Consider the following 19013-nt stretch of genomic DNA (forward strand, 5'->3'; position numbering starts at 1 on the left):
CTGTTAATGCTTGAAATACTTCGTCATTTAGGACACCCCCTAATTTATAAGAGATGAAGCTCAGATACTCCCTGTTCTCAGAATCTTATGAGAGCAGTTAAGTTTTAGTTTATTTTTTTTAAGTTCCCTATACAATGATGCATTTAGACATGTTTTCTGCTCCCAATTTGATATACGGCTAATCTGTCTAGGTGTGGGGCACTCTTTTTAAAATTTTATGGGCACACTGTTTATAGACTTCATAGTGTTAAAAGTGCCATCAAACTCTCTACCTTGCTATTCTCTAGCATCAGTTCCATGGACAATTTCCTCTAAAGAACTTGTTTGAAGGATTTCCAATCAGACATTTTTCCTTGCGTGTATATGTTAGCATGTAAGAGTTTGTATGTTAGTGTGTCTGACTGAGTCATATCACTTGTGCAACTTTTTGTTGTTGTTATTGTTTGTTTTGAAGCTACACCCAAAGGTGCTCAGGGTTTATTCCTGGATCTGAGCTCAGGGATCACTCCTGAAGGAAGGTTCTATGGAAACCATATGGGGTGTTAGGGACTGAACATGGGCCAACTGCATGAAAAGTAAGTTCCTTTCCTGATTTACTTTTTGTTTACCCCCTGCTTATGCAACTTTTGTCATTATCCATTACAAGTCAAAATTGTTCTATAAAATAAGGTAAATTGCAAAAAGAGTATCTCAGTAGAGAGAATAATGCACTGCAAAATACCCTAATTAGGGTAGCAAAGTGAAGCTATCTTTGATTAAAAAACAGAGTGTGGTTTAAGCACTCATTAGTTTAGAATTGTGCAGTTTGGTCTGTTTCCCAAATTTTTTCATTGGCTGAGACTGTTCAGTAAGTATGGTAATGTTAAGTATTAAAAGTCCCACTAGGAATGATCTCTGAGAACTATATATAGGTGTGACCCTGAATCTATGAATAATATATGCAATATATCAATATATGCAATATATCAATATATCAATATATGTAGTTTAAAGATACAGTTTTAAAAGAAAAAAATGAGTCAAATGGCATTAGACTTTACGCTGGATTTCTGGTATACATTAATTTCCTATTTAACAAATTATCTTAAATTCAATGTCTTAAAACTACAAATATTTATTATAGTTCTAGAGGACAAAAGTCCAAAATAAGGCTCTAGGCAAGATAGCAGCAGAATTGCATTCCTTAAAGGTCCTTAGAGGAACTTTGTTTTCTTGATTTTTTTTCAGGTCCTAGATGCTGCTTTTAGTCATTAGCTTGTGACTCCTTCTTTAAATCCTGCAGTGCAGCACAGCAGCATGTTTAAAACTCTTTTCTACTCTGACCTCCTTTTCTGTCTCTTTTTCTAACTTTAAAGGACACTTGTGATTATATTGGACTTCTTTAGATAATCCAAGACAATCTGCTTTTAAAGGCAATTCATTAGCACCCCTAGCTCCGTCTGTAACCTCAATTCCTTCTTGCCAAGTAACAACATATTAATAGGTTCTGAGGATTAAGACGTGGGTTCTATAGGGCAGGGTTCTTTCAACTACATCAGATTACTTATCTACCTTTCCAATAGAAAGTGACATTGAGACCCATGAATACCTTGCTTAACATCTTACACTGACTCTCTTCCAGTTAGTGCTGAGCAGCAGGACGCAGAAATTTGAGAAGAAATCTATTCCTGAGAATAATTGTTATTTTGGGGAAAACATCTTCAAAGGATTAAGATTTCTTTTGAGTCTTGAAGGATATTAGTGCTATGATAACAGTGTGATCACCAAACGACTAGGAATCCCATGGTTCTCTCTTGCCATCTGTCCTCGGTGGTCTAGCGCTGCTCCCTGACCTAGAACGGTCAATGCCATGGACAGAAAAAGGAGGGAATGAGGGCCAGGCTGGTTGGTGATCAGTTGCCATTTTACCAATTCTTCCCATGTGCCTGTTCTAGTCTCACTAAGCCTCTCATTCCAGTCTCCTCCTGTCTCCCTCACTCATCTCTCAGTGCTCCAGCCTCTCACCAACTCCAACTCACTAGATTGGGGGTAGCAACCACACACCCAGGCAGGGTAGCACAATCAACATATGAAAGCCCTTCTTTACCACCTGCAGCAAGAGTGTTAGGCTCAAAGGCTAAATGCCACTTAAGGGGTTTTCTCCTTTCCTTAGTCCAATAACATAACTAACATTTTAATTAACATCTTAATTCTAGTTCTTAATATTATTTTATATGGACATAGTAAGAGATACATTAAGCCTGTCAGGTGGCTTTCCTGGGGACATCTCACTATACATCTCGGACCACAGTGATCAATCCAGGTTAATCTTCCCTAACCCTAGCAGGATCCTAATCTAGTGTTACTTTTCATATAATGACAGAATTTGTCCATGACCATGCTCTTAACTTATAGTTAAATATTATGGCACTTTCGCCAGGCCCATTTCGATGCCAGGGTAGCTCACAGCTTGCCCTGGGTCTATTCAGTTCCTTGTCAGAACCCTGCTTTTGGGGTACCAGGAAGTAAGGGCAACTGAGGCTTAAGTGAGAGAGCAGATGTCCAGGAAGTAATATTATCTGGAGTCAATTAACTCCCAAGTTCCAAAAAGCATACCATTAACTGTCTTCCTGTGTCTATACAAAAATGACATTACTCTGAATTAACTATGCAAAGGATGTAAGGAGAAGAGAAAGCAATATTTACAAGTTAACAGCGTCTGAGATGAAGGTGATTGACTGGTTGGGATTAGGAGATGAAGGTAATTGACTGGTTGGGGAATAAGATCACAAAGAAAGAGATTTTCAGATGGATATTTGATCATTGTGATTATAACCCAAACATGAAAGCTTGTAACTATCTCATGGTGATTCAATAAAATTTTTTAAAAAATGATTAAAAAAAAAGAAGGAGATTACAAATAAATTCAGATGAATGGGAGCACTGTGATGGGAGTAACCCATTAAACCTAAGCTCCCTGTAGCAAGGCAGAAAAGACAAACCAATGTTATCCTATAATAAGTACAAAATGTTAATGAAGGAGAGAGCTTATACGAAGAAGATGCACAGAAGAAAATATATGAAAGACCTGTGTATAAAAGTAGGAGCCAATTGGTGAGAGACATTTCTTTTACTATGAACCAAGGCTTTCAATAAAGCAGTAAAGTTGTCTGGTGTAAATGACATTTTGATTATATTTCCAATTTTTATTCATAACTGATTGAGCCTCCATAGTTGGGTTTATGGGAGATGCTTAGGGAATGAGGCATATTACAACTCAACAAGTGATCCTTTATGAGTTTCTGATTTTACTGGGATGTTATGAGATAGAGAAAGGCACAATAAGGGAAGATTTGTCCTTAAGACAAGGACTTAGCAAAAAGTCTAAACATCAACTATATTTACTTAGTGTTTCCTCGTGTCCTGGGGTTTTCAGAAAAGTGACACAGTGAACATATTACTATCTATTTCCATCTCTGACAAATCTCTCATAGTGAGATTTCTCATGTGATCCAAAGCCTGACAAGTCCTGAGGACCTGTGCAGGAGACTGCTAGTCAAATAACCTCACATTTTCTAGAGGAGACACTAATTATTTTAGTACACAAAATTTTTTAGAATACTTAGCAGTAAGAACTCAGTTACTCCTGAGCACTGCGTGCAGAGTTACTGTATTCATATAGACACAAAGCTCTGTTTCTACTTTTGTTTCCCTTTTTCAGGATTCAATTTGATCATTACAATAGTTCTACACCATTTATCCATGCCTTTATGCTTATTCTCTAGTAGCCAGAGCAATCTGATCATTTAAAATTGTAAATACTTCACCCCTCATCTTAATACCACTCAGTATATATTTTCCTTTCTATCTTTAAGAAAATGTCTAAATTTCTAGTGGCCTCCACACCTGACCTGCATCATATTAGAGGCCCTGTCCCACAACTCTTTCCTGCTTACTGCTCTCAAAATCCCAAATGAGGCTCTTCTCTAACCATATCACTAGACTATGCCAAACGGGAGGCAGTCTCCAACCTGACCTGCATCTTATTAAGGATCCACACTACAGTTCTTGATAGATACACTCAATAAATTATGTGCAATGTTTCTATCCATCGCTATTTCCTGAAGCTCAACCTTTAACAGTCCCTCTAACCACTGTCTCCTTACGTACCATTGACTTTTGAATACCACCATTCTCTCAATAGCTATCCATAAGAATCTATTTTGGTAGCCAGAGTAATAGCAAAATGGCTAGGGCGTTTGCCTTGCATGCAGCCGACCCAGGTTCAATCTCCTGCATCCCATATGGTCCCCCAAGCACCACCAGGAGTAATTCCTGAGAGCAAAGCTCGGAGTAACTCCTGTGCATCGTTGGGTGTGACTCCTAAAAAAACCTATTTTGTACCTGGGTTCTACTCTATAATTAAAATTCATTGTCAAGTACCATAAACACATCATAAAACACTTAATACAAAATTACCCCACCATATTTGATGGGTTTCAAATACGGTTTGAATCATGGGAACACCTGCAAGGATGATTAGAGGCCGTCCTAAAAGCCTCTGTCCCTCTCGTAGAGCCTGACAAGCTACCGAGAGTGACCCGCCCACATGGCAGAGCCTGGCAAGCTCTCCATGGTGTATTCAATATGCCAAAACCAGTAAATACAATGGGTCTCATTCTCCTGACCCTGAAAGAGCCATCAATACGGCAGCACTAAGAAGGATAAGGTAGAAAAGTCTGATAAAATCTCAGGACCAAACTAGGATGCCAAAACAAAGAAGGACAAAAATGAATGTCTGTACTTTCAATGCACATACACTGGCATCGGATGCATCCATTGAGGACCTGATGGTACAAGCGTGAAAGATCAAGTATGACATCATTGGTCTGACCGAGATGAGAAGGCATCAATCACATCTCAACATTTTCAACACTGGTGAAGAACTGTTCCTCTTAACATGAGAAAAAAAGGTGTCGATGGTATTGGTGTCCTTGTCCACACAAACCTGGCCATAAATATTGATTCATTCAAATACCTAAAAACACGAATTGGACGATTACACTTGAATAGATGTGGCTCACTGCAGGCAATTTCTATCTTCATTGTCTACACAGAAACATCCAATTATGATGAAGGAGAAATTGAGAAGTTCTACATGGAACTAGAGAAGTTCTATAAAGAAGACCACACCTTCTACAAGATCATTGTTGGTGATTTTAATGCCAAGATAGGACCGAGAAAATCGTCCAAAGAACTCCACTTTGGGACCCATGACCTAGAATGTAACGAACAGGGTGAGAGACTCTGAGTTCATCACGTCAACCAAGACCATCCATGGTAACGCACGATTCCAGAAGGCCGAATCTAAATGTTGGACATGGGAGTCTCCCAGTGGATGGTTCCACAATGAAACTGACCACATCATATTCAATTGACAGTCTTGCCTGACCTATGTCACTGATGTCCTAAAATTCCAAACAGGATCGGATGACCATCTCCTTTGTGCAAAATTCTACTTCACAGAGCAGGGGAAAAGGTCTGAAAAGTTTAAGAAGAGAACTTGCAGAACAACTTCTAACTGGGGGCTCTTTGGCACTGTTGCAGCAACATGGGAAGATGCCATCATTGACAACATTGATGAGGAATATGATCAACTGGTTCAGCACCTCCATGATTGTGCAAAGAACGCTAAGAGAGAGATAGCCACAAAAAGACGCCTGTCTTCAAAAACTCTTGAGCTCATTCACCAATGTGGCTTGGAACCAGCAAATGTCCGTGCTTACAAAGCAGTGCAGAGAAGCGAGAAAGGAAGACCTCAACGAGAGAAGAGCAGCAGTGCTGGCATATGAGGCAGAAACTGGGAAAAACATTCACAATGTCTGCCTGTCCTTTGCCAACTACAAGACCAAGATGACTGCCCTTCAACATTCTGATGTATCTATCACATCTCCCAGAAGGGCAATGGAGAAAGTTATCCATGACTTCTACTCGGATCTCTTCAATAGCCATGTCCACCTGCCCACATACCAAATTCCACAGGATGGATATGCCGTTCCCAACGTTCTTGCTTCCAAAACCCGACACGCCATTTCATTGGTAAAGAAGAGATAGCACTCGGCCCAGACAAGGTCAGACCCAAACACCTGAAGAACCTGCCATAAGTACTTATCAATACAATGGCTCAGCTCTTCACACACTACCTCTCTGAATGCAAGGTTCCATCCCAATGGAAAACCAGCAGGACTGTACAAGAAGGGAGACATCCACGACATTGGCAACTTTTGCCCGATGTGTCTGTTGTCTGTCTTCTACAAGCTGTTCACTTGAGTTATCCTGAATAGGATTGGCAGAACACTAGATGAAGGACAACCTTGCGAGCAAGCTGGGATCTGAAAAAGACTCAGCATGATCGACCATATCCATATGATAACCAAGCTCATTGAGATTTCTTGGGAGTTCAAGATGCCACTCTGTCTAACGTTCATTGATTCAAAGAAGGCTCCTCCATGAGCTGTATTGCGAATTCACTACCAGGATCTCACAATTCTACAGGGAGGGTGATCATTGACGTCAAGAGAGGAGTTCGGCAGGGTGATACCATTTCACCGAAACTCTTCAGTGCCACCCTTGAGAACGTCAAGCGACAATTGGAATGGGAAGGAATGGGAGTGAAGATAGACCGTCAGCAACTACACCACCTCCGCTTTGCTGATGACATTGTTCTAGTAACACCAAACATCAACCAAGTAGCACAAATGCTGGCCAACTTCGACCATGAGTGTGGAAAGGTCAGACTACAGCTGAATCTTACAAAGACAATGTTTATGAGAAAAGGTCTCGTTTCTGACATTCCTTTCACTCTCAATAGGTCGAACATTTCCGAATGCAACAGTTATCATAACCTAGGTTGAAAAGTCAGCATGATGAATGACCTGACACCTGAGTTGCGCAGGAGGAAGAGAGCGGCTTGGAACACCTTTAATAGCATCAAAGAAATAGCTAAGAGGACAAAGAGCCTCCTGCTCTGGGCACATCTCTTCTATTCCACTGTTCTTCCTGCATTAACATATGCCTCAGAGACCTGGGTCCTATGAAAACAGGCTATTCGGGTCTCCCAAAGAGGAATCGACACAGATATGCTTGGAGTATCATGCTTCATTCAAATTAAAGAAAGTATTCAGAGTTCTAACCTCCACCGACAATCAAGAATCAGGGACACTGTCTCTTTTGCTAAGGCGTCGAAAATCAGATGAGCTAGACACATAATGCACTTTGGAGACAACCGCTGGACTACAGCCATTACTGACTATATTTTACAGGATGTCAAAAGATTGCATGGCCGCCCACCTATGAGATGGTCAGACTTCATCATCAAGACCCTGAACAATCGGTTTGAGACTGTTCGTGTTCCTAGAATGAGCAGATGCCTTGGGCTACACTAGCATGTGACAGGGATGAATGAAGACTTTACTGGCACCTGCTCAAGCAACTCAATGAGTAATGGGATGTGAAGTGATCAAGTGATCAAGTGTCAAGTATCTATTGAAGACCCACAAAATGCCTTTGCTTGTGCTCACCAATGCCATAGGAAGCCTATATTCTGCTGACTGCCTTAAAGATAATGTGGATAAAGTTTGGATAGGACCTGAATTGTCAAAATGTATCTTATTCAATGAACAGGTTGTTTTATAATATCTCCAGGGACACGAAGGAGAGAAAGGCCCCAGAAAATTAGATTTCTTCAGTGACTGTGTTTGCATCAGTTGTAAGTTTAACTTTGATACCCAGACCCTGTTCTCAGCCACTGAAGCATGATTCCAAGTCAGACAAATATTCTAGAGTGGATACTACTCTTTATTTTCCATGTTTGATTCAGGATCCCTCAAAATCTTTCTTTCCTCCCATCTTCTTTTATGGATCTGGTAGTTTCGACTTTTGGACATTCAGAACAAAATATATTTTCCTCTCTAATTTTTGAACAATAGCACTCTAGCACTATACTCCCATTGTTCATCGATTTGCTCGAGCGGGCATCAGTAGCATCTCCATCGTGAGACTCTGCCGTGTGGGTGGGATACTCTTGGGAGCTTTCCAGACTGTCTAAGAGGGACAGAGGAATCAAACCCAGATTGGTCATGTGCTAGGCAAACGACCTACCCACTACGCTATCGCTCCAGCCCTTTTGAACAATAAGAACAATTTATGACACTGCTAAAGGTGAATAGTCATTTTTAACCTTAAAAACTCTTGTGGTATAATTAACAGTATTAGTTAATAGTCACTAAAACTTCGGGTATAGTTTTATTGAGAGACTAATTTAAGATATTGCTGTTTAATTAGGACTGACTTCCTATGGGTTCATGGTTATATTCTGTATTTTTTTAAGTAGAGGACAACATGAGACAGATTGCTCCATTTGCCTGTAATGAGTAACATATAGGTCTGCTGCTTCATGCACAGGAAAAGGAGCACTGAATATGCAGTGGTTTAAGATTAACAGGGCATGTTAATCTTATCAGTTAAATTTATTCTGATAAATTTGACTTGGTTTCCTTGCTTCAAGATGGAAACTCATTACAGTTTGTATATTTTTTCTTTGCGTTTTCATTAACTATTTTTCTGCATACTTAGTAACCTCTCACTTTTCATGAGTTACCCCACCACCTTTGTGGATCTTCTAGTAATTGTCATATTTTCAGGAAAATTAGGCTTAGAAGGACTTTATTTCCCATCAAGCAGGTGAGACTGGTGAGGTAGTAGTTTTAAATCATTACAGTCAGACATTATGAGTACTTTCCATTTGTTTATCAAAGCGTAAATCACGATCACGATCATGACCATCCTGTTGTTGGTCAACTGTCTCTGGCAGGCCCCAGTAACTGTCTCCTTCGTCCTAGCCCTGAGATTTTTTTAAAAAGTGCCATGTTGGGTCGGGAGACTTAACATTGTCAAAATGGCAATACTACTGAAAGCAGTGTATAAATTCAATGCAATCCCTATAAGGATACCCATGACATTCTTCAAAGAAATGGAGCAAACACTCTTGAAATTTATATGGAACAATAAGCCCCCACGAATAGCTAAAGCAATTCTTGGGAAAAAGAAAATGGGAGGAATCAACCTCCCGAACTTCAAACTGTACTACAAAGCAGTAATAATTAAAACAGCATGGTACTGGAACAAAGGCAGAACTGCAGACCAATGGAACAGGGTTGAATGCACTGACATCTCCCCTCAATCATATGATCATCTAATCTTTGATAAAAGTGCAAGAAATGTGAAGTGGAGTAAGGAAAGCCTCTTTAATAAATTGTGTTGGCATCACTGGATGGCTACATGCCAAAAAAATGGGCTCAGAACTCTGCCTAACACCATGTACAAAAGTAAGATCAACATGGATTAAAGACCTCAACATCAGACCAGAAACGATAAGGTACATTGAAGACAAAGTTGGCAAAACCCTCCATGACATTGAAGCTAATGGTATCTTCAAAGATGCCACGCCACTGGCCGAGCAAGTGAAAACAGAGATAGATAAATGGGACTATCTTAAACTAAGAAGCTTCTGCACCTCCAAAGAAACAGTGACCAAAATACAAAGACAGTCTACAGATTGGGAAAGGATATTCGCCGAATACACATCTGACAAGGGGTTGATATCAAGGTTATACAAAATACTGGTTGAACTGCACAAGAAGAAAACATCCAACCCCATCAAAAAATGGGGCAATGACCTCTTTTGCAAACCACAACACCCAATAAGAGAGAGAGAACAAAAGGGAATGCCCTGCCACAGAGGCAGGGTGGGGTGGGGGGGATGGGGGTGGGAGGGATACTGGGATCCGTGGTGGTGGGAAATGGGCACTGGTGGAGGGATGGGTATTTGATCATTGTATAATTGAAACTCAAGCACAAAAATTTGTAGGTCTACAACTGTACCTCATGATGTCTCACTAATAAAAATTAAAAAAAACAATAATGGGAGTGGGGCTAGAGCGATATTACAGCAGGGAGGACGTTTGCCTTACACGCGGCCAACCCGAGTTCGATCTCCAGCATCCCATATGGTCTCCTGAGTGCAGAGCCAGGAGCAACCCCTGAGAATTGCCGGGTGTGACCCAAAAAGCCAAAAAAATAAATAAATGTAGCTCTGTCCTCCTGTTGTTCATTGGTTTGCTCCAGTGGGCACCCGTAACATCTCCATTGTGAGACTCGTTGTTACTGTGTTTGGCATATCGAATATGCCACAGGGAGCTTGCCAGGCTTTGCCAAGCTGACGGGATGGATATTCTCGGTAGCTTGCCAGGCTCTCCGAGAGGGATGGGGAAATCGAACCCAGGTTGGCCCGGGTCCACGTGCAAGGCAAACGCCTTACTGCTGTGCTATCGCTCCAGCACAAATAAAATTAAAAAAAAATAATAATGGGAGCCTGGGAGATAGTATGTGGGTAGGACACTTGCACATGGCCAACCTGGGTTTGATCCTCCACATCCCATGTGGTCCCCCAAGCGCTGTCAGGAGTAACTCCTGAGCACAGAGCCAGGAGTAACCCCTGATATAGCCAGGTGTAGCCCAAAACCCCTGCCCCCCAAAAAAAATATCTTGATGGGTGGGAAATGTACAGTGGTGAAGGGACAGGTTTTGGAAAATTGTGCGACTGGAACCCGATTATAAACAACTCTGTAACTGTTTATCTCACGGTGATTCAATAAAAAAGGAAAAAAGAAAAAAAATGGGGCAATGAAATGAACAGAAACTTTCTCAAAGAAGAAATCCGAATGGCAAAAAGGCCCTCCCGTTGATCGTCGATTTGCTCGAGCGGGCCCAGTAACGTCTCCATTGGAGACTTTGTTGTTACTGTGTTTGACATATCGAATACTCTCGGTAGCTTGCCGGGCTCTCCGAGAGGGGCGGAGGAATTGAACTCGGGTCGGCCGTGTTGGCCGCTTGTAAGGCGAACGCCCTACCCGCTGTGCTATCGCTCCAGTCCAATGCTCTACATCATTAATCATCAGGGAGATGCAGATCAAAACCACAATGAGATACAATCTCGCACCTCAGAGACTGGCTCACAATCAAAAGAACAAAAGCAAACGATGCTGGCGCGGATGTGGCGAGAAAGGAACATTCCTTCACTGTTGGTGGGAATGTCCACTGGTTCAGCCCTTCTGGAAAACAGTATGGATGATTCTCAAAAAATTAGAAATTGAGCTCCCATTTGACCCAGCGATACCACTCCCAGGAATATATCCCAGAGAGGCAAAAATACATCTGTACTTGTTTGTTCACTGCAGCACTCTTTGCAATAGCCAGAAACTGGAAGAAAACTGAATGCCCAAGAAGAGATGACTGGTTAAAGAAACTTTGGTACATCTATACAATGGAGTACTATGTTGCTGTTAGAAAAGATGAAGTCATAAAATTTACATACGAGTGGTACAATATGGAAAGTATCATGCTAAGCGAAATGAGTCAGAAAGAGAGGGATAGACATAGAAAGATTGCATTCATCTGGGGGATATAAAGTAACAAAATATGAGATTAATACCCAAGAATAGCTGAGATCAGCACCAGGAGGATTACTCCATAGCTTAGAGGCCAGCTGGGTATTCTAGGGGAAGGGGCAGCTCAGATAGAGAATGGAGCACCAAATAGAGGGTGTTTGGAGGATCCTCCCAGGAGGGGAGATGCATGTTGAAAGTAGACTATGGACTGAACATGTTTGCCATTCAATGACTCTTGCAGACCACAACACCCAAAAGGAGAGAGAGAACAAAAGGGAATGCCCTGCCACAGAGGCAGGGTGGGATAGGGGTTGGGGGTGGGAGGGATATTATCCATGGTGGTGGAAAATGGGTACTGATGGAGGGATGGGTATTTGATCATTGCATAATCGAAACCCAAGCACAAAATATTGTAAATCTACAGCTGTACTTCATGGTGTTTCACTAATAAAAAGAAAAAAAAAGTGCCATGTTAAGGCTCTTTCAGAGTTAGGAGAATGAGACCCATCATTGTTTCTGGTATTTGGCATATTGGGTACACCACAGGGAGTTTGCCAGACTTTGCCGTGTGGGCAGGTTACATTTGGTAGCCTGCCAAAGCATAAATAAGGGTTGGAAATAGCCTCTCATCAAAGTAAGGGGACTTACTTGAGTGTTGTGTTTCCCTGCCCCCCCCCTCACCTCCAGGAAGCTTGAACGGGCAGGATTAGGTGCATCTGTAGATATGAGTAAGATATGAGTAAAATCAATTCCTCATTGAAGTTATCTGTTTTAGATGTCTGATTTTTTGTTTGCATGCACCTACCTTCTTCTAGTAATTCTGCGAGGAGTCATCTACCTTACCATTTTGATACGTATATGTTAGACATGCTAGATCAAACATCCATCCCAAGTAACATTGAAGAGCAACTCTAAACATGAGTTTTCTGAAGTATTCTTCCAAAACAAAAAAAAAAAGGAAAAATGTTTACAAAGGCTGTAGCTTGGTAAGGTAAAAGCTACTGTGCTATTAAGTGCGGTTAGATTTCATGTCTGTGGATTTCCATATGGAAAGCAATATGTAGGTTCTTATAGATATCTGACTATTGCTGTTGGGGGGATCCCTGACAAATCAGGCATCATTTGTTTTTTTCTGAACAAATACTCAGACTTAAGCCGTTTGGTTACATAATGAGTTTCAGGTGCTGAGAGATGCTGGCAAAGTTCTTCTTAATTACTTGTCACAGGACTAATCTGATAAGGGGGCATCAGTGCCAGGGAGGTGGATTTTAAGCCACGGCAGCTGGCAGATTTCTCACCCAGGAACTGAAATTCTTGGGTTGAGAAGTTGGGAGCTAAAAGTGATAAGGATTCTTTTCTTTTCTCAAAAATAGCTCTAAGAATACTGTTTGGGGTATGACTTAAGTGTGTGAATAAAGTAAAAATTAATGAATATACATAGGTAAGTAAATATAGAATAAAGTTTAAATATATATATATATACACTTATATACATTGAGACAGTGAGGAAGACAGAGAGAGAGAGAGAGAGAGAGAGAGAAACTGGCATAAGAGAATCCTAGAGAATCCTAGATGATAAAATTGTATTTTCCAAATTCACAATGTACTTTAAGCCAACAATGAAAAATTTTGAAGTTATAGGTTCTTCATCAATATATTGACTATAAAAAAATCTAACTATAGGGTTGTTGACTTAATGAAAACCTAAATACAACCAACGACTGTAGCACAGGGTCAGTTTCTCAAAGTGATGCCACCAAGCCATTAATACAACCTTCATCACTGGACACACCACTGACAAGCCTTCTGTTTTGTTGACCACTTCTCTTCACTTTCTCCATTTTCTCCCCAGTCCTATTGGAAGAGAAATCCTGAAACACATCCATCTTGTCTTATAAACTTTCCAGCTAATTCTTACATAAGCTGAAGTTTGAGAATTGTTGGGGTATACCTTCTGATAGTGATGGTTAAAATAAACTTTTGTAATTAATTGTGTTTATAAAGACCACTTACTTGTAATACTTCAAAATTGAATGCATCATGGCATGCCTCTGAAGGAGAGTAATTGCCAAGTAGTTATAAAAACTTTACCCCCAATTTTTAATGTTTGCAATGGGAACTCTGAATATATCTCACCAATGTGAGAAAATTGTAATATGAAGAGCCTTTTCATTTTAATACCAATATCAAAATGTATGTTGCATTTTACAGATTATAGTTTTCCTATCTATTCATCCATTCCTACTTTTAGCAGATCAAGAATGTGATATCCACATCCTCCAGTGTTTTAAGAATATGGTTTCATCAATGTACTGTTGAGACCACTGCTGTCTGGACATCAGCTGAGAATGAGTCCAAGTCACTGGAAGACACAGTCCACAGCACCTGTGAGGAGGATGATTATTAGTACCATCTGCCCAAGCTCAGTTTGAGAGAATTTCTTCTACAGTTGGCTCGGTGCAATCCACAACCTCCTGGAAATGGTCCAACCTTGTAATTATATTCTGCCTCTCAAAATCACACTTCATCTTTCTAATTGAATAATGTTCCATTTCATCATGCTCATTTTCGATACCTTCTCCTCACATTTCAAGAGTTTAAATAACAGGCATCCATCAGAACTCTGTGATTAGGTATTTGAGGAAGAACAGCTCTCCGGAATTAGGTTCCGCCCTTGGAGGCATCTCACAGTAATCAGGCTATGTCACCTCAGGAGAGGTCTCTTTCACTGCCCCACCCCCATGCCTGCAAACACAATTTCTAGCTTCTCCAATATATGCAATCAGAACATTGACTGGCCTGAAGGGCAGCAATAACCCTTGGGACTTTAGCTTGCTGATTAGGAAAGGAGCTAGTTTTGCCAGACTTTCTTTTTAGCTTCATTTATGAAAAATCTCATTTCGTTCTTAAACTACTTTAATCAATATTTCCGAAAGAATAAAATCTACTTTTTAGGAAAATTATTAGAAACATTCATATGTTTTTGTTGACCGTTGTCCTTATCTGTTGTGGTGGGGAAATTACAAAGGAAAGGGTAGATTTAATTCCTTTTGCCAGTCATTCAATCAAAAACCCTGAGTACTTACTACGTACAGGACAATGTAGACTATGAAGCTATGTCTCACATCTAGAATCCATCTCTAAGGAACATAGGGTATAATAATAGATCTGGTTTACTGAGGTGATGGTGAGTCCTTCCTATGGCCATATCCTCTTTCTCATGAAACCAATGCAAAGACCAAGAATCTCAGGTAGTGCAATCAGGACAGAAGGCTGAAAGCTGTACTTTGGGGAGATGCTATCACTGAACTGTGTGTGCATTGCTAAAAGAATAATTCTATAGGAGAACCGGATATTTAGAAGGTATTTTGAAATTAAGTGCTGTTTAATACAAAGGGAAAGGGTCAAGATTTTAGAACTACATCATTGCTAAGAGCAGGACAGTTTTACAAAGTATAGGGATTATACGTAAATGACTTGGGTGGGCACAATATTCCCATAGATCGTTATTGACACTGCAATGTGCAATCTATGCAAACATGAATGGAAGTTCCAAGTGAAACATTCTGCAAAAATTGTAAAAAAAAACGCTTTTCTTTGGAAAGATGAGTTGTACTTCTTAGTTTAATAATTAACATATGGGGTTTTGCTTTTCACCAAACTAGATTTATGGATTTTTTTATTGCTAAACACAATTTTAGGTAAATCTACTAAGTATATAGCAAAATTTCTCTACATTAACTCTCTGTGAAGTTCCTAGTCATTGTTTTAAGCAATAAAATTATCTCTTCTCTTCCTACGTAAGTCAGCTGATAAAACTACATCTGGATTTTCTTACCAAGCTTAATATTCATGATCTTTTGTATTTCTTTTTCTCTTTTGCAACAAAGCGTTTCTGTTTAAAAGGAAATTACCTTGTCATACTTTCTTCTGCTTGAAATACTGCAAAGTTGTTCAGATTGCAACATTTTATGAGTTAATATGTATTACAGATAATGCATGTGCATTGAATAAATTTTTCCCCAAATAATACATAAAATCCTCTATACTCTTTCTGTGATTTTTTCAAAAATAATTTTTGCTCTAATATTTTTCTTCCAACCATTTATTTATATTGAATTACCACCACCACCACCACCACCACCACCACCATTTTTACTTCAGAGGGCACACTCATCCATCCCTGCCCCCACAGCAACTCCTTTTAAATATGAACTTTCAAGTTCATGTTTGCAAAATTTGGGAGAGAGGCAGTGAGATAGGATAGGATTTAAGGCCTTGACTGTCTTGCATGCAGTCAACTTTGGTTCAATCCCCAGCACCATACATATATCATCACTTAACAACTTCCAGAAATGAACCTCTGAGTGCTTATCCAGAAGCAAGCCCTGAGCACCACCAGGTATGGCCCCAAAACCAAAACAATTGTTTTTCTTACCAGAATGGCTGGAGCAATAGCACAGCGGTAGGGCGTTTGCCTTGCATGCGGCCAACATGGCCAACCCAAGTTCGATTCCTCTGCCCCTCTCGGAGAGCCCGGCAAGCTCCCGAGAGTATCTCGCCCGCACGGCAGAGCCTGGCAAGCTCCCCGTGATTTATTTGATATTCCAGACACAGTAACAACAAAGTCTCCAATGGAGACGTCACTGGGCCCGCTCGAGCACATCGATGATCAATGGGAGGGCCTTTACTTTACTTTACTTTACTTACTTACCAGAATGCATAAAGATGAGTACTGATGGAAGAGACTTCTTTCAGTTGGAGATCATTTTGGGGACATTTGATTCTTAGGAATAGAGGTGAGGCAGAGACCCTTTATGGTAGATAAAGGGTAAAAGGGTAAAGGCCCTCCCATTGTTCATCCATTTGCTCGAGCAGGCCCAGTAACGTCTCCATTGGAGATTTTGTTGTTACTGTGTTTGGCATATGGGATACATCACGGGTAGCTTGCCAGGCTCTGCCGTGTGGGCGAGATACCCTCGGTAGCTTGCCGGGCTCTCCGAGAGGGGCAGAGGAATCGAACTCGGGTCAGCCATGTTGGCTGCGTGCAAGGCAAATGCCCTACCGCTGTGCTATCACTCCAGCCCTATGGTAGATGTGATGATTAATTCTTTCTCATAATAATGAGGAGTTGAACTGATTGTTAAGATTCCTAGTCGTATGTCCAATATTTTTATCACCATAAACACTCAATGCATACAAATCCTCACTTCACAAAGCAATATTGGATTTTTGTCTAGTATCCTAAGGAGAAAAATGAATTATTTTAAAGTATCCTGTGATTTTCAATGCCATTTTTTATTTCTTTTTCCTGGGGGTAGGTTTTTTTCTCTTAAATAAGTGTATACAAAGCCAGAAGTTTCTGTTCTATGTGGTTTGTCTAGAAGGCAGAGCCTCAGGAAAACAAGCACAAAAGTCATAGTCCTATCTTTTTGTTAGAAACTTTAATCACATGGGACAGCTTAAGAGGGAGAGGAGCCAAATAGGGCAAGAGGGTCAGCACTTTCCAGAATGTTCAGGGAGATAACACTTCGAAAGTGCAACTGAAAAGCTTCATTTCACAGGAGAAACTGTGAGGACCATCTATAGGGGTGAAAGAATTTATATTGTGGCTCCTGTGGACCACTTGTCAGGTTTAAGCATACAAACTTTTGGGCTTTGCCTGTGTGGTTGTTAGGCAGAGTTTGTGAAACTTTTTTCTTTTTATTTGAATTTAATTTTGTTTTGGTGGGGGGCGGGGGGGCATTGGCTGTGCTCAGTCAGGTCTTACTTCTGGCTCTGCGTGTTTTGGGATCACTCTTGGATCACTCTTAATGGACTTGGGGAACCACAAAGCAGTGTGTGTGCGTGTGTGTGTGTGTGTGTTTGTGTGTGTGTGTATGATCAAATCTGGGGTTAGCCATGGCCAAGGCAAGCACCTTAACAATTGCCCAGCTGCGCTATCCTTCTGGTCCTCTTCTATGATTTGATAGGACATTTTATATATCAAAGTCGATACTCCCCCTCCTTTTCTTCAGATTTATTTTTTTATTTAGACATTATTATTTATATCCTGTAAACAGTGCTTCAGGCATGCTATATTCCAACACCATACTCATTACCAGAGTCTGTCATCTTCCATCAGAGTTCCCAGATCTTTTCTCATTCACTTTTGTTGTTGTTGTTGTTGTTGTTGCTTTTTGGGTCACAACTGGCAATGCTCAGGGGTTACTCCTGGCTTTGCATTCAGGAAGTATTTCTGGGGGTGCTCAGGGGACCATATGGAATTCTGGGAATTGTGCCTGGGTCGACCGCAAATGTCCTGCTTGCTGTCTTGCTGTGCTATAGCTCCAGTCCTCCTCTCTCATTCCTTGATCTGCCTCCTCCGCCAATTCAGTTCTGCAGACCAACAATCAGGGGCTGCTATTAGTTGTATTTAACTCTTTTTTTATGTTTTCTTATATTCCACATATAGGTAAAGGTAAAGGCCCTCCCGTTGATCATCGATTTGCTCGAGCGGGCCCAGTAACGTCTCCATTGGAGACTTTGTTGTTACTGTGTCTGGCATATCGAATACTCTCGGTAGCTTGCCGGGATTCCACATATAGAAGAAACATTTTATATGTTCTGAATTTGCCTGTCTTCTTTCCACTGACTTTTCAGTGTGACCTCCCCCCCGCCCAGTTCCATCCACATAGCAGTGAATTTCACTGTTTCATTTTTTTATACATAAGTAGCATGCCGTTGTATCTATATACCACAGTTGCTTTGTCTACTCATATGTTCGTCTGTTCTCAGCACATCATTTTTTTTCTTTCCTTTGGGCCCTGTTCTAGTATGCCTAGTGCTTACTCATGTGTCTGCACTCAGGATTTAGTCCTAGACTTGTAGCAGGATTTGGGGGACCATATGTGGTACCAGAGATCCAACCCAGGTTGACAGGGTACAAGGCAAGTGCCTTCTCCACTGTACTATCTCTCTGGCCCTTGTTTCCAAACCTTGGCTACAATGAATAGTGCTGCAATGAACACAGAAGTGAGAATATATTTGTAAAATATTATTTTGGGGACCTTGAGGATTAGGTGTCAAGAAATGGAATTGCTGGGTTATATGGATTCTCAATTTATTTATTTATTTTTGGTAAATCTTGGACAAATTTAATAGGAAATGTTGAGACAGAAGGCATAGAGGAATTGGAATGATAAATATGGCAATGAGACAAGGCATAAAGAATGTTCATGTGAAATGGTTAAAAAAATATCAGTGTGCCCAAAAGGAGAAAGAGAGAGAGAGAGAGAGAGAGAGAGAGAGAGAGAGAGAGAGAGAGAGAGAGAGAGAGAGAGAAGTGCTTGCTATAGAGACAGCAGGTGGGATGCTGGAGGGGTGATGGGAGGGAACCTGGGGACACTGGTGCTGGGAAATGATGGAGGGATGGGTGCAAGGAATACTGTACACTGAAATCCAATCATGAACAGCTTTGTAAGGGTCTATCTCACAGTGATCCAATAAAAAGTTTTTTTTAAAGATCCCAGTGAGGAAAATCTTAAG

Source organism: Sorex fumeus, unplaced genomic scaffold (assembly GCF_029834395.1).
Source record: "Sorex fumeus unplaced genomic scaffold, SorFum_2.1 ptg000035l, whole genome shotgun sequence".
Lineage (NCBI taxonomy): Eukaryota > Metazoa > Chordata > Mammalia > Eulipotyphla > Soricidae > Sorex > Sorex fumeus.